A 21,748-nucleotide genomic window follows, 5' to 3' on the forward strand; every position below is an offset into this window, starting at 1 on the left:
GTCTTATCCTGAAGTCTCTAATGACAGGATTGATTAGTACAAGATTCAGAGCAGGTGAGCCCCTTGACTGTCCTGTAGAATGGTCACAAGTTACAGTTATTTTACACAAGGGGACAGAGATGATGAAATCAGAGCATCTATTTCCAGAAAAAAAATTACTATGTCTAAAAGAAGGAGGGACTAACACATGAATAGTAAGATCCCCTCTTTGTAGCCTCACGCCCTTGTGGAACACTGGACTCATTCTTAAAACCCACAGAAGTTCTCTGTTAAGACAGAATGTGTTATTCTGTGTTAGCTTACAATCGCCAAAGACTCTTCTTTTTGATGGTGCAAAGTCTGCTTTTCAAAATACCTGGCACCCTTTATTATCTTTCTGTTTGCTGAGTGCCCTACATGGGTGTGCTGGCTAGTTTATGTCAACATCATACAGGCTAGAGTCATTAGAAAGGAGGGAGCTTTAATTGAGAAAATTCCTGTGTAAAACTGGGCTATGTGGAGCATTTTCTTAATTAGTAATAGATGTGGGAGAGTGCAGGCCATTGTGGGTGGGGCCACCCCTGGGCAGGTGGTCCTGCGGTCTGTAAAAGGGCAGACTGAGTACGCCACGAGGAGCAAGCCAGTAAGCAGCACCCTCCATGGCCTCTGCATGAGCTCCAGCCAGGTTCCTCCCTGCCTGAGTTCCTGCTCTCACTGCTATTGATGATGAACTATTTTATATTGAACTGTGAGTGAACCCTTTCCTCACCAGTTGCTTTGGTCATGGTGTTTCATCACAGCAATAGTAACCCTAAGATTGTAACAGGCCCCAGACCTTAGTAGGCCCTCAGATCTTACCACAACTCCATGGTGAAAGTACCGTTCAGGCCATAAAACTCAGCCCCTAGACAACACCACTTGCCAAGACAAAAACAAAGGCCTGACCCATCAAAGTCCATACTTCAGGGAAAGTCTGTAACTGTACTAACCTTGCTTTTTGGCTTCTGTACTTCTGCTTCTGACTACTGTTCTTGCTAACTAACGTATGTTAACCCAGGTCATGGTTTTTTTTTTGTGCTTAAAAGCTCTCTCTGAGAAAAGCTTGGGGCTACATTGAGATCCCGAACACTCAGTGAAGTCGAAGGCTGCCTAATGAAGATTTTCTGTTGGCTTAAACTCATGTCCAAGTAGTCTTCTCTGTTGAATACCCCACAAAACAGTGGGCTTTCTGAAAAAAAAAAAATGGTAGGAACAGGATGAGATTTGGGAGTCTAGCCTCAAAGAAATGAGGGCAGTGGGCCTTTGGGCTGTGTGATAATTCCTGGAACATTTTAAAGGCTTGCATTTGACATGTGTGACTATTCTGAAGGTATACTTTATCATCCTCTGTTTGTAACTTCCAAAGTTGTCTTCTTTCTTCTCAGTCTTAAAGATGAGTTCATTCCAGGTCATTGTTTTCAGTGTGTCTAGCAACCCAGTGTTTTTCATTACACTATGCTTAAATTACACACTCTACTCAGGATTGTAGGGAACCTCACAGTTTTTTAGATTGCTTCTTTCCTCCCATTATCATACCTATGCTTTTTCATTAAATCAAAATTTGAAAATAAGACATGAAAAGAAAAATATACATAACTGATACCCAAATATCTGTTTAAAATTTTGTAGACTTTTCGACTGAAGTATAACATATACATAATAAGCACACAAATTACTAGTGTTCACCTTGGTGAGATTTAGCAAAGTGAATATATCCATATACTACCATCTCCATCAAGAAGTACAGCATTGCTGTCTCAGAACTCTGTCCTCCTGTGCCATTAATTCCCCTTGTCAATCACCACTGTTCTGGCTCCTCTGAAGTTCTGTCTGTTGTTGGACTTCACCTAGATTGAATCACACAGCATGTGCTTGTTTGTTGGAGGGGAACCCTGTTGAAACCTTACCGCGGGAATTGGGGTTCCTTTTATGGATTCTTAGTTGAATTTAGAAACAGACTTGGAAGGAAACCTGAAGACAGTTGAAGAGTTTGTGAGAAAACAACAGGGCAGGAAAGGTGGGAATCCAGGCAGCTGCCTGGAGGAAGGGCTGGAGAAGAAGAGAAAAAGCTGGCATGTTCAGCACTGCAGGCTGCATGCAGCTGCATGGCAGGGTGGGAGGGATCAGAGAGTGAGTAGAAAGCCTTAGTGTGTCAGGGAAACATGCTTAAGCGTTTGGCCAGTATTTAAAGAAAGAGATAGAATGAAAAGGAAAACGTGCAACGTTTTGAGCTGGAAGCAGGCAGGCTCGTGGTGCTGTTGTGAGGACCTCCGTCTGCTCAGAATGGCTTCATGTGAACTGACTTTCCCGAGAATTGGCCAGATGATTGACAGGCCCAGCTGGATGTAATGTCCTCAACTTTGGAGCAGATCAGAATGTCATGTCTCCACCCTGGGCCAGCACCTGAACTCAGATTCCATTTCTTTTGACCGTGAGGAAGTAGCTTTCTCTTAATGGGTCTCAGCACAGCCCTGGTAACTACATGTTTTAATAGTGTTTTAAATCCTAAGGAGGGGGCACTTGTCATTTTTGCCTTTCCCATCTTAGCAGGGAAATGGGACCTGGGGTCCAAAATAGATCATGAGGGAGGGGTCCATCCTAGATGGCCTCTGATCCCTGCGATACTATGTTGTCTGTCCTTTTCTTATTGATTATCATAATGTATTGGTTAACAGGAGTTGGTTAACATATTCTGAGATACATGCTTACATGATTCTTCTTGTTACACAAACCTAGACAGTTAGTCTACTACACACTGAAGCCATACTGTTCTATTTGCAGTCTGTCTTTGACCCAAATGCTGTTAGGCAAATACTTTACTAATGGCTCTTGTCTCCACTCTTAGTGATGCCTTTTGATTACTAGATATTCTTTATTTAATGAAGATAAATTTATGACTCTTACTTTATAATTAGTATTTTCCATGCTGTGTTGATTTTTAAAATAGTGCTGTTTGAGAGAGCTGTCTGTGGCATGGAAATGTCCTGTCTCTTCATTCTTTAGTGTGGTATCTCACTGGCCATATTTCATGGCTGGTCACTTGATATATGCTTAGTACAAGCTAAATTTAAAATTTTTCATGAGGCAGGGTCTCATGTATCCCAGGCTTGCCTGGAATTTACTAAGTAAGTAGCTGTGGTGGTTTAAATGAGAATGGCCTCCATTGGATCGTATATTTATGTATTTGAATGTTTGGTTTCCAGTTGGTGGATTGCTTAGGAAGGATTGACAGGTGTGGCCTTTTTGGAGAAGGTGTGTCTTCAGGGGTGGTCGTAGAGGTTCAAAAGCCCATGCCATTTCCAGTTAGCGCTCTCTCTCTCTCTCTCTCTCTCTCTCTCTCTCTCTCTCTCTCTCTCTCTCTCCCTCCCTCCCTCCCTGCCCCGTGCCTGTGAATCAGATGTAAGCTTTCCACACTGCAGCAGCACCATTGTACCACTGTCCTACTGTGCTCACCTGTCACCATGCTCCCTGCCGTGATGTCTTTGGACTCACCTCTGAAACTGTAAGCAGCCCCTTATTAAATGCTTTCTTTCATAAGTTGCCATGGTCATAGTATCTCTTCTCAGCAATAGAATAGTAACTAAGGCAGTATCTAATGATGACCGTGAACTTCTGATCTTCTTGCCTCTAACTCCTAAGGTCTGGGACTGAGGTGTGCACACCACCATGCCCTATGTATGAAAGTGCTGGGGATCAAACATAGGGACTTGTGTATGATAGGCCAATACTCTAAAAACTCAACTATATCCCTAGCTTATGCATACACTGGTGGGGGTCAGAGGTCAGGGGTATCTTCTTCTGCTATTCTCCACCTAAACTTTTGAGACATGATCTCATTGAATCCAGAGCTTGCCATTTGGGTTAGGCTAGCTGGCCAGCAATCTTCCAGATTCTGCCTATCTCTTCTCCCTCTTTCCAGGGCTGCAGTGCATGAATCAAGGTTTGACTTATACGTAATTGCTGAGGATCTGAACTCAGGTCTTCATGCCTGCACAGTATGGTGGTTTGAAAGAAAATGGCCTCCATAGAGAGTGGCACTGTTAGGAGGTGTGGATTTGTTGGAGTATATGTGGTCTTGTTGGAAGAAGTGTATCACTGTGGGGGTGGGCTTTGAAGTCTCCTATGCTCAAGCTATACCTAGTGACACGGTTCCCTTCCTGTTGCCTGTGGATCAAGATGTAGGACACTCAACTCCTTCTCTAGTACCATGTCTGCCTGCATACCACCATGTCCCGTCATGATGACAGTGGACTAAACCTCTGAAATTGTAAGCTAGCCCAGTTAAATGTTTTTCTTTTTAAGAGTTGCCATGCTCATGGTGTCTCTTCACAGCAACAGAAACCCTAACTAAGACAGAATTTGGTGCCAGGGACTTGGGTATTGCTGTGAAAGGCCTGACCATGTTTTTGTTTGGAGAAATTTGGACTTTGGTACTTTAGTTTAGGAAAACAGTGGAATGCATTAAGTTATGCTTAATGGGCCATACAAGCAGGAGCATGGAATATTTGAACTGTGGGGGCCTGGATCAAGAGTTTTCAGAGGAGAAGAATTTTAGTACATTGCCTAGAGATTGTTCTTGTGATATTTTGGTGAACAATGTGGCTGCTTTTTGCCCTTGTCTGAAGAGGCTGCCTGAGGCTAAAGTGAAGAGATTTGGATTAATTCCATTGGCAGAGGAAATCTCAAAACAGCCTAATATAGATTCTGTTGTGTGGTTACTAGTGTTAGTTAACTCTAATGAAGATATATAATGAAAAGGAACAAGATGAGAAAGGAAAAATACAAATGTACAATTTGGGGAGAAAAAGAGCACCAGGAGGTAAAATGAATCTAAATCCTCTGTTCAAGGAGATAAACAGACAAAGATATGGAATCAAGAGAGTGGTGACCTCAGGGCAAGATCCCACCCACCTAAATTTCCAGCTTGTGAAAAGGAATTAAAGAAAAGTTTAGAGCCAGGTGTGGTGGTGCATGCCTTTAATCCCAGCACTGGGAAGGCAGAGGCAGAGGCTGGCAGATCTCTGAGTTTGAGGCCAGCTTGGTCTACAGATCCAGTTTCAGGACAGCCAAGCTTAGGTAATGAAAGTCAAAAACATAAAGCTGGTGAAGATGTAATTGAATGAGGGGCCACGTTCCAGCCCTAGCAAGCAACAGAACTTGGCAGCTTTGGCCACATGGTTCTGGCTTTAGAGTTAAGGATAGAAGAAACAGGTTGTGGAATTTGCCCCCATGCCCAAGGAAAGGCACGGAAGCCAGGCATATGTCAGGGGTGTCCCTGAATGGAGGCCTAGAGAGGCCATTTTGTGAAGCTGTGAAGTTGAAGCCTGGATTGCCTTGGAGACCCCAAGGTGTTAGAGATGCTAGAGTCATGGGATACCCGCTGAGGAGAGCTGCTAACAGGGAGTGGAACCAACCCAAGATAATAAAAAAAGAAAAGTGTGTTGCAGGCAACAGAGCTGAACAGAGTTGGAGATCTGAAGAGTGTTTTGACATCAGACATGGAGATGCAGAGTTTGGAGTCTGCCCAGCTGTTTTTCGGTTTTGCTTTGGTCCAGTATTTCCTCATTATCTTCCTTTTCTTCCATTTTGGAATGGTAATGTATATCTTGTGCCATTATGTGTTGGAAGTATGTGATCTGCTTTTTTATTTTGATTGTATAGGGGATTACAGTTAAGAGATTGCATGACTCTGAGAAGAGACTTTGAACTTTAGACTTTTAAATAAGTTTGAGATTGTTATATACTGTGGGGACTTTTGAAGTTGGACTGAATGCATTTTTGTATTATGATGTGATTACAAGCCTATGGGGGCCAGGGAGTGGAATGTGGTGATTTGAAAGAAAATGGCCCTCATTGGAAGTAGCACTGTTATGAGATGTGTTCTTGTTGGGGATATGTATGGCTTTGTTGGAGGAAGTGTGTCATTGTAAGGGTGGGCTTTGAGGTCTCCTATGCTCAAGATATGCCCAGTGACATAGTTCCTGTTGCCTGTGCATGAAAATGTAGAACTCTCAGCCCCTTCTCCAGCACCATGTCTGCCTGCACACCACCATGTCCCACCATGATGATAGTGGACTAAACCTTGGACATTATAAGCCACCCCAATGAAATGTTTTCCTTTATAAGAGTTGCTGTGGTCATGATGTTTCTTCACAGCAATAGAAACCCATACTCTAAGACACACAGCAAACATTTCACCACCAGAGTTATCTCTCTAGCCTCAAAAGCAGTTTTGAATGAAAGCCTTTTCTGAATTTGAGGGTATTAAAGAAGCAGAATGTCTAATTTGTTTTTGTTGCTCCTTTCTGTAAGTTTTTTAGGAACTTCTCTTTGCTCTTTACATGCTGAGATTTAACAGCAATATGTCTTTGCTTGGGTTTTTCCGTACCCATTGTTCTAGATCTTTCAGCCATGAGCCTCAATTCTGGAAGGTTCTCTTGCATTGTTGCAGTGGTAAGGTCTTTCTTTTTATTCTCTCTGTTTGAAAGTCTTTTTGGGACTTCCTGGATCAGTCATTAAAATTTTGTTTTATGTATCATCATTATCTATTTTCTTACATATTTTTCATTTTTATCGTCCAAATCTATTGAATTTTTATTTCTATTAGCAAATTTTGTGGTTTGAAAAGCTCTGTAAAATGCATAGAATGTCTCTGCTTGTAGCCATGTCTACATATTACAGTATCATCTCTCAGTCATCTGAAGATATTTATTATTTTTTCCCATCGTCTTTCTTCCTAATTCTTTTTTCTTCACATTCCTTTCTTCTCCTAAATATTTGCACTGATCTTTAATTTTTAGGTTCATAACTTTCATCCAATGTTTGGTAACCTTTGGCTGTCTTTTTTTTTTCTTTAAGAGCTGGACCCTCAAAAGGTAATCACTGGAGATGGCTCCACAGTTAAGAACATTGGCTGCTCTTACAGAGGATCCAGGTTCAGTTTCTAGTACCCACTTGGCACCTCATAACTGTCTGTAACTCCAGTTCCAGAAGCTCCAATACCAATTTCTTGCCTCTGGGTACCAGGCATTCATGTGGTGCACAGATACACATGTAGGCAAAACACTCAGACACAGAAAATGAAATAGGACAAAAAAAAAATAAAAATAAAAAATTTAGTTTTTAAAAAGGTTACTAAAGACTCATGTGAGTGGTCAAGGCCTGGCCATGAACTTTGTTGTCTGCTATCCTTCAGCATAGTCATTTGCTCAGTTGCCTCTCTTGTATGAAGACTAAATCCTAGGAGGCAGAGACAGTGATGCCTTGTTCACTGTTAAATACCTTCCAAAGTAGGTGTTGGTAAACATTTTCTAACAGATCTCACATTGTATCTCATAAGCTTTGTGCAAATGGATTGCAAATTGATTGGAGAACTTTTGTTTTATTTAGTTTAGCCTCATTCCAGGGCCTCTTTCATAGATCAGCAAGGCAGGGACGTTCTGCAATCATAAAATATGATGGTACAGGTGGTTCCTGGGTTCCCTTTAGGACTGTCAAGGCTGAATTACAAATGTTAAGATCTGAAGTAACTAGCTTTTATTTGTGACTTTAGAGTGGAGCAACACCTTGTTCTGTGGCAGGGAACAGTGGTTCTGAAGAGCTAAGCAGACCAGTTTACCATAAAGATGGAAAAAGTAGATCTACTGGTAATCTCAAAATGACTCCCCTGGGATGAGGATTTAGTTCAGTGGTAAAGCTTCTCTCCATCATGTGCAAGGACCTGGGTTCTCACTTAGCATCACAAAAACAACAACAAATAAGGTAGGATTAAAATAGAAGGGGCTCCCTTACAATGCTGACATTGTTCAGCTGAAATTCCACTGATTTTTTAAAAAAGTTTTAATCTGTTTAAAAATTCTATTTGATTATGTCAAGCATGAGTGACTCCATTCTGGTTTGGCCCTGTCTCCTGGAGTCCTTTGCAGAAGCCATCCAAGCAGTGACCTGTCCTTCAGGAAACTCTGAAGTGGAACCTGATTAAGGTCCCCCCGCCAAACCTTTTCCACATTTACTTATATGACTCATAAATGGATCACTCGAATGCAGCTGTAACATCATGAAGGGACTGGCATCCCACACATGTGCTTTCTTGCTGGAGTTTACTGTTTGAGTAAGACAGCTTCCATCATGGGAATGCCTCAGTTCCATTTTTCACTGGTGAAGTGTTGTGACAGTGAAGGAGCTGTGTGACAATCTGCTGATGTGTCTGAAAGTGCTCTCCGTACAGGTGATAAGAAATGATAAGTTATATATTCATAACTTTATTATCTATATCTAGCTAGGGGTTTAATAGAAAGTATTGTTGACCCATGTGGTTATGAAAGGCGGTAAACTTCATTATCTACATCTGGAGAACTAGAAAAGCCAGCAATAAAGGTAGAAGTGATGAGAGCTGGAGGGCTCATGGTATCTATCAGTTATAGTCCTATATCTCAAGGACAGAGAATGAGGAGAGTGGAGGATAGGAGATCAGGGGGGTCCAGCTCAAACTTCTCACTTTGTTCTAATCAGGCCCTCAAGCGGTTGAGTGATGTCCACCCATACTGGGGAAGACATCTGCTTTACTCAGTTCACCCACTCAAATGCTGATTCCTCTGCAGATACCTTCAGACACCCTAGACATAATGCTTATCTTGTTATCTGGGTGTTCAATGGCCCAGTGAAGTTGTAAAATTAGGCCCAGGGGACCATATGTGTGGAACTTGGATAGGGTGTTTAGGGTGTCAGGAGCCTGGGAGAACCAAACAAAAATCCTTTGTAGAGAATAATAGTAGCATTCACATTTCAAGTATTTCTACAAAACCTTTTCAAATATGATGTCCAGTTATGACCAGAGATGGGTAGCCGTGTGAATAGACAAAACAGAAGGGATGAAAATCAACAGAGATGTGTGAATGGATCTTTCAGTGATCCAGAAAAGGAAGGATGAAAGAAAACTTTTCAGAATTGATGGAAAACATTGACCCTCATATTTGAGAAGCTCAAAGAATTCCAACCAGGATAGATAACAAGAAGTTCACATCTAGACAGATAACCAGAGATAAAGAGAAGATAGGGAAAAAAATCTACCAGAGAAACCCATGGGAAGACAGGTTATTTTCACAGAGGGCAGTTCCATAGCTGACTTCTCAGTGGGAACAGGGGAAGGGCAGAGGGAGAAATAGTGAAAAGACCTCAGAGGATTTCCTGCCAGTGTTTTAGGGTTTCCCTGCAGCAGAAGGAATCAAAGCTGTAGGGTGAAGTGCTAAACATGTGGGTCAATGAGCATCGACTGTGTTAATCAATAGTTACATCTTGGTAAGCTTAAAGGTGCAAATTTAAAATACTTGATAATAATAATAATAGCATTCTAATTCAAAGAGCTTAAGGAACCAAATGAATTAAAATGTAAGCTCTTTGTAAGAGGGCAAAAATGTGAATTGATATTAAGCTTATACAAGGTCAATGATATATGTTGAATGACTGGCACAAGAATTTACACCAATTTATAAAATAAACAGAATAATAAGCCTCTCATCCCTTGTAGAAAACATAAACTTTGTCAACAGAGCTAATTCTCTTGTGCATGGTTAGTGCCATGTTGCGTTTAAGGAACTGGTGTATACATCAGTGAAGGGATGCTGCCGTAAGCTTTACTAGTTAGGCTCTGAGCAAGAGGCAAATTAATGTATTTGTTTTCTGACATTATTAAAAGGAAATGCATTCCTTCTTGCTAACTTTCTACATGTCCTAAGTGTATTCCACTACATTTGAATTGTTTCCTTACCCTATGAGAAAGACTTCTTTCTATGTCTAAAGTCTGGTGTGCTCAGGGGAGTATGTCTTTTTCTCCCTTCTCTGTTCTGTGTTCTCAGAAATCCAAGATTTTCCTATGGGCACTTTTCTCTCCATCTCTAAAAATCTGTACATAATCTAAGATCAAAGATTCAAGTCAGACAAACAAAATTAGCTATAAGACCTAGGGAAACTTACCTTTTGATGAAATATTATCATCGTCATTATTATTTGTGTGCATCCATGATGTCTGTATGTGGTGTTTGTGTCATGGTGTGCATGTGGAGGTAAAAGGACAGCTTTGTGAAGCCTTTTCTCTCCTTCCACTTTTATGTGGGTTCCAGGAATCAAACAAGTTGTCTGGGGTTCACAGCAAACATCTTACCTGCTGAGCCATTTCACTAACCCCTTCCTTCCTTAAAGTATTTATGAAGAAAGCGGTGTTCTCTCTGCAGGTATCAGGAAGGTTCCTTGTGGATGACAGGGTCAAGCCTCATGCTCTGACTCCCAGCCTTTAATCTGATGGATTGAAAACGTTAGTAATTCAAATATAGCCTAATTATCCACTGATTCTCACTTTCCACTAATTTACAATAAAATTGACCTTTCATAGTTTGTTTCTTGGGGGGTTGTCAAGTAGCCTAGGCTAGCCTCATATTTTCTAGATAGTCAAAGGTGACCTTGAACTTCTGATCCTTTTGCCTCCACCTCCTGAGTGTTGGGGATTGTGGGAATCTACCAGAGTCCAGCTCTGACCTATCAAAGGGTTCTTGGGTGGAGGAGAGAGGAATGAGGAAATATTAGGTAGAAAGATAGAAAGAGAGATGATAGAAAGATAGAGACACAGGATAGCTTCGGGAGGGCCCTAGGTCAATACCCAGTCGCCCAGAGGTTTATTCAAAAGGGCTTTTTATAATGTGCCAAGGGGAGAGGCAAAAGACCTCCCTCTTGCAAGATCAAAGTACACTGTACAGCCAAGTGTAGACCCTTCCAAACACCTGGTAAACACACCCATGGCCAAATCATCCCATTATGCAGCCCTGCTGGGTAAAGCAAGCCCAGATTCTCTGACCCTGAGTAAGGTCTCACTAGATAGCCTCTGTGGGCTCCACAGGGGATTACAGGCATGTACCACCATGTCCATTCTATGCAATGCTGGGAATTGAACCCAGGACTCATGTGTGCTAGGCCACCACCCTATGATAGTTTTACCTAGTGTTTAATTTAATCTAGTTCTTTTTTAATCTTTGAAAATTAGTATAAAATTATGTTGTATAATATTAGAGGGACCAGCCTTAATATTATACATCCCAGGGGCTCAGGAGAGAGAACTACTAACGGCGAGGACTCTTTTTGGGAAATAGAATCTCAGCACACCAAGCTCTATATTCCACTTGCTTTAATTCCTCTGGCATAATATCCTATATACACAGCTTCAGTTCTGTTCTTGTGCCTAGCTCCTTTCTTGCCTGATTTCTCTCTATACTTATCTATTGCTCCTCTAAGTTCTATCTTAATTCTTTCGTCTTAATTCTGCCTCATCTAGGTCCTTTTCAGCTTGTTCTTGCCCAGCTAGTACTTCCCCATCTGGTTCTTCCTCATCTTCTGTCTCATTCCTCTAATACTCTCTTCTAGCCCTTCAATCTAGTTCTTCCTCATCTCAGTTTGTTCCTCTCAAGTTCTTACCCATCTAGTTCTTCCATTCTCTTTTCTCTTCTCTCTCCCCTCTTGCCCTGGGAGTTCTGGTATATATACACTTACAAGCAGTAATCCCTTGGCAATGCAAAGCCAAGCTTCCAGGGTCAAACAGAGGGGTGATAAGAATCACATAGAGGCAGTAATTGTTAATGATCATTTGCCACCCAAAAGGGAAGTGACTAACAGGGAAATGAATTAACTAAAGGCTATATTTAGATAATATCTAAGAAGAGGGTTCTTATGTGCTCAACTATAACCTCAAATGTGATTGGTAGAAAATGTTAAGAATCTATAAGTTGCTAGGTCAGTGGGAGAAAATAAAACTGTCTTCTTTTTCCTGTGGCTCCTATCTGTCCAAGCTATCTGCCATTTTTTTTTTCTGCAGGGTGGGGGAAAGTGTGCTCAGTCTCTAGGCAACTTGTGTACAGCTAGATGCCTCTGGTGATAGTTAAAGGGAGATCTGGAACTAGAGGTAAGATTTGGGGAAGGAGGAAGTAAAGCTTAATTGGCACACCCACTAGGCCTTCTCAAACAGGTAGCCTGGATGCTTAAGTCTGTTCTTAGAGAGTACAGAGGTATCTCTGATAAGGTACTTCCCTCCATCTGGGGATGGACCTGGCCGGATGCTGCCAATGATAATAATTATAGGGAGGCTTGAACTGGGGTTCTGGCTGAGCATAGCTGTCAGCACAGAAAGTTATCTAAATATTCCTAGAAGTGGTTAGGTAAGGAGTTAGAGGTCTATAAAGTTAGTAAGGCTGTAAGAAAGGAGGGTCTGAGCTAAATTGTGTAAAGCTATTACTTAACATCCACCTAACCTAGGCAGTGTCTCCTTGTGGAATTTATCTTAAATCAGGAGACTTGCATTTGGACTGTTTTTACTGCTAGTCCTTGAAAGTGGCTAAGGGAGATATCTGATTCTAAAGAAAGCCTTTCCTGAGGCTGTTCTCCAAATACCTGGAATGTGTATGTCCAGAGAGTGATCAGTCCACACTGTTAGCCCTTCTTAGGGAAAAGTCAATTGGGAAAACTATGAAGGCACACATGGTTTTCATAACAGAAGACAGCTGATATACAACACGCCAGATAACACCAAAAGCTCCTTGGAATTTGGCTTCCTCTGGAGGAATTCCTTGATCCCTCCAGGTAGTGAGTTTGCCATAACCAGCTGAGTTTTTATGATATATTCCTGCGGCCCACAGCAAAATTATGTTAGAGACATATAAAGAAAATGGGTTCTAAACTTGAAAGAGTCCCACATAAATCTTCGTGGTCCCCGAACTCCTTGATTTCTTCTCCAGTTTGTGGAGGCTAACCATGGCTGCTATATATGTTTGACAAATATTCTTTGAGATCTTGATATTAACAATGTTTACCTGTGTTTATATTCTTGAACATAATCCCTGTTGATAAACTTACATGCTTTCTGTACATGCTTTCCAAACAGTGCTTTAGTAGATACTGTTTGTGGGGCAGGGTTGGGAGAGGGAGCCTTGTTTTTCAGGGAGATGCTTGAAAGGGTCCTTTCAAGCTTTAATAGATACTTAGAACTGCACTACCAAGAGGCAGCAGGCCTGAAGACCTCTCACTTCACCACACCCTTGCTAGTCTACAATGCTTCTGCATTTCATCATTTCTGCCAAATGCAGTTCTCTGTGGGTTTCTGTCCCTACACAGGAAAGTAAGGCTGTGAGTGTTCTGTCCTCTCCCCCACATGAGCAGCACTGTCTCAGGTAATTGCCTCTGTTGCCCTGTGACCTAGAAGATTTCAAAGGTGGTGGGGTTATTTGTGAGATCCTTCCTCTCCCCTCTGCTATGAAATGAAGGGAGCATATTTTTATGAGAAAAGGAATTTGGGACAAATGAAATGCATGGAGGTTCCCCTCTGCATCTGGGAAATACAAACTTCCTGAATACAGAGGATGAGGCTTAAGATGGGGGCTAGCAACCAGTGGTGCTTTTATTAATCTCAGAAACACCGAGTCTGATAATCAGCGTATTTGAGGTTCATGCCAGTGAAGTTAATCCCGAGGCATTTTAGAAAGTAGATTTTAGATTCTGTGCTTTATGATTTAATTCCTGCATTAGTCTTAGTGCAGCTGAAGACCCAGGCTGATCATTGATGAGAAATTACTTGCAGTATGGTTACTTCACTTGAGAATATCAGTTTAAATGGATTCTGAATGTGATAGTTTTCCAAGTTTATACAATAGACTTGTTCAATATTATAAACTTGAATTTTGCAAACTGAAAAGTTGAATAGTGCATAGTATACTTTGTAGGTTTTTGTTAAAATTTTTACATCTATTTGTTGTATGTGTGTACATACATGGGCACTCACGTGCCAACACATATGTGTGGAGGTCAGAGGACAACTTGTGGGAGTTAGTCTTCTTCTACCATTGGGTCCTGGCAGTGATCAAACCTGGGCTGTCATGCTTGGTGGCATCTTTGCTACAATTGAGACATCTTCCTAGCCCATATACTTTATTTTTTATGAATGCTTGATTGAAAAACATATAAATGAAGGTAAATGCCTGGTTTTTAATAATTTAGGCATGTATCAAAGATTAAATAAGTCTTGCTGTTTTCATGTTTATAAGAAAATTAAAAAGTTAATCTACTCGTTTTCAGAATAGTTACTAGTTTAATTCAAAGTATGGTTTAATATATGAGTGTATTGACTAAAAGTATCAAATATCATTTTTAATCACAGAGGTATAAAAGTAGGCATTTATGAATCACAATGAATCGGACTGAAAGTACTTCTTTCACTAACACAAATCATTAACTCTGTGGATGTTAGCCTACTTTAACTTGCCTCGATTATAGTATAAAAACTTTTAAAATGGAAAAAAAGCAAAGAGAAAAAACACCCTGACCAATAACAAAATTGTAGAAGACTGGGTGGAAGGAAATGTTGTAGGAGCCAGACGGTGATGACAAGGAAATTTTTCCCAACAAAGCAGGACAGCTGTACAGTATAATGACGACATACATTGTACCTGCACAAGCTCAAGCCAGTCCAAATCCCAGCATGGAGAGCAGAGGTTCCATCCCTACATGAGGAGCCATTGTCAATTGGTAGCTGCTGGGAGAGAGGAGTCTGTTGTGCTTAAAAGCCACCTTCCATTAGGTCAACCATGCTCCAGTGAATGGCCACCCACCCAAGAGTATATGGGCAGCACAAACTGGATTCCATGGATTTAAAGAAAATGTGGTTACAGAGTTGAGTGGGTGGGGAAAGGGAATGAATCTGGGAAAGATTGAGAGTGTCAATATGATCAAAATACATTGTATGAACTTTCTAAGAATTTTAATAAAAAGAAAGTAAACACAATTTAGTTCTTGGTACTTGTATTTTAAATTAAAAATTTAATTGGAGTTGCTTTCATTTTTAGAATAACTTCTAACAAACAAAAACAGCCCACAGATTTCAATCATTTTAGTATTTGGATACTTTTGCTTTATTCTTTACAGATACACATTTACTATGACTTTGTCCTGAATCATCCGAAAACAGGTCGCAAACATTATTCCCATAGCTCTTAATTCTAAAGCACAAGAAGAATATTCTCCCCAGTAAGTTTAGTCTTCATATAATACTGTCTTCTAGTCTATTGTGCTCTAATTAGCTGCAATACCGAGAGTCACCTGCAGGTGCTTGTTTTCGGTATGGGCTTCACCTAGAGCACACAGTGTACCCTGTTGTCAATCCCAGCCAGCTCCCAACTCAGGATTGTCCCTCATTTTTCCTTCTTTCCTATTTGCATCTCGGTCTTTCTATAATGAGAAACCAGTCCCTCCCCCTCAAATATGTGTCCTGATTTTTTGATAATCTTGAAATACAAGGTAGGCTCAGCTCCTTCCATGTAGGAAATGCTTCTGACTTTTCTTTATCTTTTAAGGCATTGAAAGTCTGAAGGGTAGTTGTTTTATAGAACGTCCAGTGGCATTTGTCTGGTGGTTCTGAGGCTTAGACTCAGAGTTTATGCTTTAACCTGGAACACCTCTGGCATGCTGTAGCCTCTTTCTTGTAGCCTCATATCTGACAGTGTTTGATGTCTGCTCTGTCTTCGTGATGTTAAATCTGATTATGTTAAACTGCGTCATTCATGACTTATGATTCTTTTTATACAATTAGTATTTTCCTTTTTGTAAATAATAAGTAGCTTGTGAGGAAATGCTTTAAGACTATATATGTATCTTATTTCTCATCAAGCTTGTTCAATCCCCAGATTTAGTGTGTGTTAATTTAAATATGAATTGATAACTTAATGAGTTGTTTGCACTCTTTCCATATGGATTAATTGGCATTCAGCTATAATGAGGTATTTCCTGCTATCATTCATTTTGATGTCAATTATAAATTTATTTTCTGTCTTTTTGTTAGAGCTTGATAATGTTTTTAGCATTTTATTACTTTTTGACATCATTAGTGGTTCCAGGGCTATCTTGTACCTACCTTTCTCCAGCACAGGAATTATTTGTTTCTCCAAGGAGGCCTGGTTCTTTTACTAGAACTACTATTTAAAAAAATATTTTCTAAAGGCTGGAGAGGCACTTGAGCAGTTAAGAACGCTGGTTGCTCTTCTAGAGGACCCAAGCTCAATTCCCAGCACCCACATGGCAGCTCATTGCTGTCAGTAACTCTGGTTCCAGGAGATCTGATGCCTTCTGGCCTCCATGGGCACCAGCCACATACATGGAACACATATATACATGCAGGTGAATACTCATATACAACCCAGCTATACCACTCTTGGGCATATACCCAAGGAGTGCTCAATCATACCACAAGGGCACATGCTCAGCTATGTTCATAGCAGCATTATTTGTAATAGCCAGAATCTGGAAACAACCTAGATGCCCTTCAACTGAAGAATGGATAAAGAAAATGTGGTACATATACATAATGGAGTACTACTGAGCAGAGAAAAACAATGACATCATGAGGTTTGCAGGCAAATGGATAGATCTAGAAAAAAATCATCCTGAGTGAGGTAACCCAGACTCAGAAAGACAAACATGGTATGTACTCACTCATAGGTGGATACTAGATGTAAAGCAAAGGATGACTAGACTGCTACTCACAACTCCAGGGAGGCTACCTAGGAAAGAGGACCCTAAGAAAGACACAGGGATTGCCCAACGACAGAGAAATGGATGAGATCTACATGAGCAAACTGGACAGGGGGGCGGGTAATGAAGGGCAAGGGTCGAGGGAAAGAGAGCTTAGAGGAGCTGGAGATCCCAGCTAGATCAAGAACAGAGAGGGAGAACAAGGAACAAGAGAGACCATGATAAATGAAGACCCCATGGGAATAGGAAGAAGCAAAGTGCTAGAGTGGTCCCCAGAAATCTACAAAGATACCTCCACAATAGACTGCTGGCAATGGTCAAGAGAAAGCCTGAACTGACCTACTCTGGTGATCGGATGGCCAAACACCCTAATTGTCATGGTAGAACTCTCATCCAATGACTGATGGATGCAGATACAGAGATCCACGGCCAGGCCCCAGGTGGAGCTCTGGGAGTCCAATCGGTGGAAAGAGGAGGGATTGTATGAGCGAGAATTGTTGAGACCATGATTGGAAAAAGCACAGGGACAAATAGCCAAACTAGTGGAAACACATGAACTATGAACCAATAGCTGAGGAGCCCCCAACTGGATCAGGCCGCTTGAACTGTGTGGGAGGCACCCAGGCAGTGGGACCGGGACCTGTCCTTAGTGCATGAGCTGGCTGTTTGGAGCCTGGGGCCTATACAGGGACACCTTGCTCAGCCTGGGTGAAGGGAGGAGGGGACTGGACCTGCCTCAACTGAATCTACCAGGCTGAACTGAATCCCCAGGGGAGTCTTTGCCCTGGAGGACGTGGGAATGGAGGGTGGGTTGGGGGGAGGGCGGGGGTGGGGGCAGGAGAAAGGAGGACAGGGGAATCCATGGCTGATATATAAAATTAAATTATAAAATAAAAAAGTGTAAAAAAAATCTTAAAACAAAACACTTTTTTTTGCTAGAAATGGTGACTCTGCTTTGTAATCTTAGCATTTATGAGAATAAGGTATGTGGATGGAGAGTTTGAAGTCAATCTGGGCTACATGGTAAGTTCCAGGTCAACCTGGGCTAAATTATGAGACCCTGCCTCAAAAGACAAACAACTCTGATATTTGCTCTAAATAATATTATTGATTCTTGATGTTTGCAGCTGACTGAGCTGAGGGATATAGATACAGTAGGCCTTTTGTATCCACAGGTTCAGTAGCCATGAATTCAACCAACTCTGGACTGAAAATATGGGAAAAATTGTGTCTATACTGCACATGTACAGGTTTTTGGTTTAGCTCCATACTCTAAACAATTAGTGTATAGGAAGTTGTTTAGTTGGATACATGCCTTTCTGTGCAAGCCTGAGGACCTAAATTTAGGTGTCCCACACCCACATAAGTGCATGTAAGGGGGTGAGGAGGCCGGGACAAGAGGTTTTTTGGGGCTTGTTGACTAACTAGTGTAGCTTGAGTTTTCCTGCCTGGCCCACAGTCAGGACAAATCTCTATCACCCGCCAGTCCCACAGCCACTCAGACCCAACCAAGCAAACACAGAGACTTATATTGCTTACAAACTGTATGGCCGTGGCAGGCTTCTTGCTAACTGTTCTTACAGCTTAAATTAATCCATTTCCATTAATCTATGCCTTGCCACATGGCTCGTGGCTTACCGGCATCTTCACATGCTGTTTCTCATCGTGGCGGCTGGCAGTGTCTCTCTGACTCAGCCTTCTACTTCCCAGCTTTATTCTCTTCCTTGTCCCGCCTACACTTCCTGCCTAGCCAATGGCCAATCAGTGTTTTATTTATTGACTAATTAGCAACACATTTGCCATACAGAACATCCCACAAACTAGTCTAGTTTGTCTCAAGAAACGTGGCAGAGAAACAATTGGGAAAGACACCCAAGGTTCGCCACTGGCCCTCACATGCACACACACACATATATGCACATGCACCCCTTCCATACTTGTATGGGAGGATGTACGTAGGCTATACGCACATATTATACACCATTTTATTTAGGAGACTTTGGGCATCTGCAGATTTTGGTGTCTACTGGTGTGCTAGAACCACTGTCCCATAGATAGAGAGGGATAACTGTATCTGTGCATGCTTATAGGTTAAAAGACATACTTTAAAATCATGAGTTTATTTGTACAGATACTACCAATTTCACCATAGCTCTCCCCTCTCCAAATTCTCCTTTATCTTTTCCCATTTCTTATTTGTATTTATCTTATGTAGTGAAAAGCCTGGCTCACAAAAATATCCCTCCATCCCTCCATCCCTCCATCCATCCATCCATCATCCATCCATCCATCCATCCATCATTTGTCTACCTATCACCCACCTATTCAATATTCTCCCAATATACATGAAATCATCTCAGGATTGTTGCAAGACATTATCCATAAGAATAAATCTATTAAGAAAACTTCAAGATTTACTTTTATGCCTTTGTCCCTTTTTGATTTTTTTCAAAAGTCAGGGTCTTACTTTGTAGACTGCACTGACCTCAAACTTATGGTGATCTTTCTGCTTCCACTTTTATTTCTTTTTATGCTGAGGTTAAATTTAAATGTTTCTTAGGGGCTGGGGGATAGCTCTTTCAGTAAAGGGCAGCACTTGCCTCATAAGCATGAAGACCTGAGTTCAATCCCTAGAAGCCACATGAAAATGACAGGTACGGTGGTGGCACAAGCTTGTAATCCAGCACTGGTGAGGCTGAGACGAGAGGATCCCCGGGGCTCAGAAGTCAACCAGCCAACCTAACTGAAGAGCTGTAGGCCATTGAGAGGCGCTGTCTCAAAGGATGACATTACTAGAGATGACACTAAGAGTGGCCTCTGTTCTCCACATCCAGAAGCACACACTTATGTACCCCCTTGAACTTATACACACACACACACACACACACACACACACACGTGTGCATAAGAAAGTTCGGAAGCTGGGTATGACAAGATAGAGAATTAAGAGTTCAAATCTAGCCTGGGCTAGATAGTCAGACCCTGTCCTAGCAGCAACAACAAACAACAAATTTGTTTGGAATCATTTTTTTTTAAATCAAGTATGGTGGTTTTATTTTACCTGTTTTGGTGTGAATTCTGCTGTAGTCTTCCTCATCCTGGTTGATTTGTCTGTTTATTTAGGGTGTATGCACACCACAGAGAGCGTGTGGGGGTCAGAGGGTGACTTGCAGGTAGCAGTTCTCCTTCCAAGCAGTTCTGAGGATTGAACTCAGGCCACATGCCTGGTGTCAAGTGCCTTTGCCCACTCAGACATCTTTCGGGCTCGTTAAGTTTGAATGTGTATAGAACAGTAACATAGTTCAGATATTCAAGGCTATGAAAAGAGAAATGGCAGCTACTTAAACTATGAAAGTATTATTTTTAAAAGTTAATGAATTGTTTTTGTTGAGACTGTTTCACTGTGTAGCCCAGGCTAACTTTGAACTCAGAGTTCTACTTCAGCCTGACAAGGAGATTGCAGGCACACACCATCATACCAGGAAGATTGCAGGCATGCATCATCATACCAGGAAGATTGCAGGCATGCATCATCATACCAGGAAGATTGCAGGCATGCATCATCATACCAGAAAGATTGCAGGCATGCATCATCATACCAGGAAGATTGTAGGCATGCATCATCATACCAGAAGATTGCAGGCATGCATCATCATACCAGGAAGATTGCAGGCATGCATCATCATACCAGGAAGATTGCAGGCATGCATCATCATACCAGGAAGATTGCAGGCACACACTGTCATACTGGGAGGTAATCTGCTTTCAAGAACACTAATAATTTAAAATCAAACATAGCATATGGCTAGACACCTCTTTGTTGGATGGGTGGGTGGTTAGAGAATATTGTCCTCTAACCAATATATAGAAAATACAACAAATGAAAAATTAAATAATCTTTACTCCTCTACTAGGATCCCAAGGGTAAATGTAGTTCAAAATGTTAAAGGTGCAGGTTGAATATAACCGTAATTTAATTAGAAAAAGCTTCAGCAGGCCCAAGAACCATGTGCTTGGAAAAGTCATGGCATTGTCCCCGTGACACTAAGAGTGTACTAGCTCAGAGGGTGTGTGGCCCTGTTTCGGCCAGGCTGAGGGTAGGACTCCCCAAAATTATTTTGGTGCTCTGTCCCATGACTTAGGGTTTCTAGCCAGGAGTGGCGTGGACATTGAGAGAGGCCATGGTGCTCTCTCCACTTGATTTTCGTCTCCTTGCTGCCTAGCCAACATTTTTCTGTTTGTTTAGATCAAGAATGGCTCAGAGTTAAATAATCTTTCCAAGGTTGTAATTCACTTAATCCACCCTGCTAATTGTTTTCATATTCTACTTTAGAATTATAATAAGCAAACATGTATGCTTGTAGGAGAAGATCAAATGCAAGCAATTTCTGAATACAAAACAAATTGGCCTAAAGTAGAGGGTAGGAGTATGATTAGCTACATGTTAGGAAATCAGAGAACCCCAAATGAGATCCATTTAAAATACATATGAAATTAATGAGATTAGGACAAAGGAAAAAGCTGACGTGATAATATATCTGATTCCCCAAAGTCATCATAAATAAATTCATTATCCCTGTTGCTCACAAAACTTGGGGGTACTCCACTGGTGTAAAGAATTTGAGGTAAATTAACTTTAAATTGTGTCTGTCTGCCTTTTCTTGGCTTATTCATATTGTTTGTTCAATGGCTACAGTGTTAACTTTAGAGTGGAGAAATTAAATTGTACCCTCCTCAGTAAGTATGCAAGGACTGGTGGGTTGTAAATGTGTGCTTTAAGGGTATTACCTGTCTTGTCAGTTCAGTGACTAATTCACTACTATCCCACCCAGAGCAGAAACAAGCCCTCTTGGAGAGGTGCTGTACCCAAAGCCAAGGCAGCTTTGCTAGCTTCCCTTCTGCTTAGAGTAAGAATGACCGCCAACACTCACAAATTTTTATCTGCATATTTACATCTGCATATTTGCATTTGCATATTTACATTAATGTTTTCTTACTCTTTATCCTTTTCCTGCTTTTCTCTGTTTGTCTTTTTCTCCTTCCCTTTCTTTGTCCTTTCTTCATCTTCCTGTTTGTCCTCCTATCTATCCAGCCATCCACTCACCAACCCACATAACTATATATCCATGTAACAATCTGCATATACATGCACAAAGGTATGTATTTTTAATGAATC

This window comes from Peromyscus eremicus, chromosome 10 (genome assembly GCF_949786415.1).
Source record: "Peromyscus eremicus chromosome 10, PerEre_H2_v1, whole genome shotgun sequence".
Classification (NCBI taxonomy): domain Eukaryota; kingdom Metazoa; phylum Chordata; class Mammalia; order Rodentia; family Cricetidae; genus Peromyscus; species Peromyscus eremicus.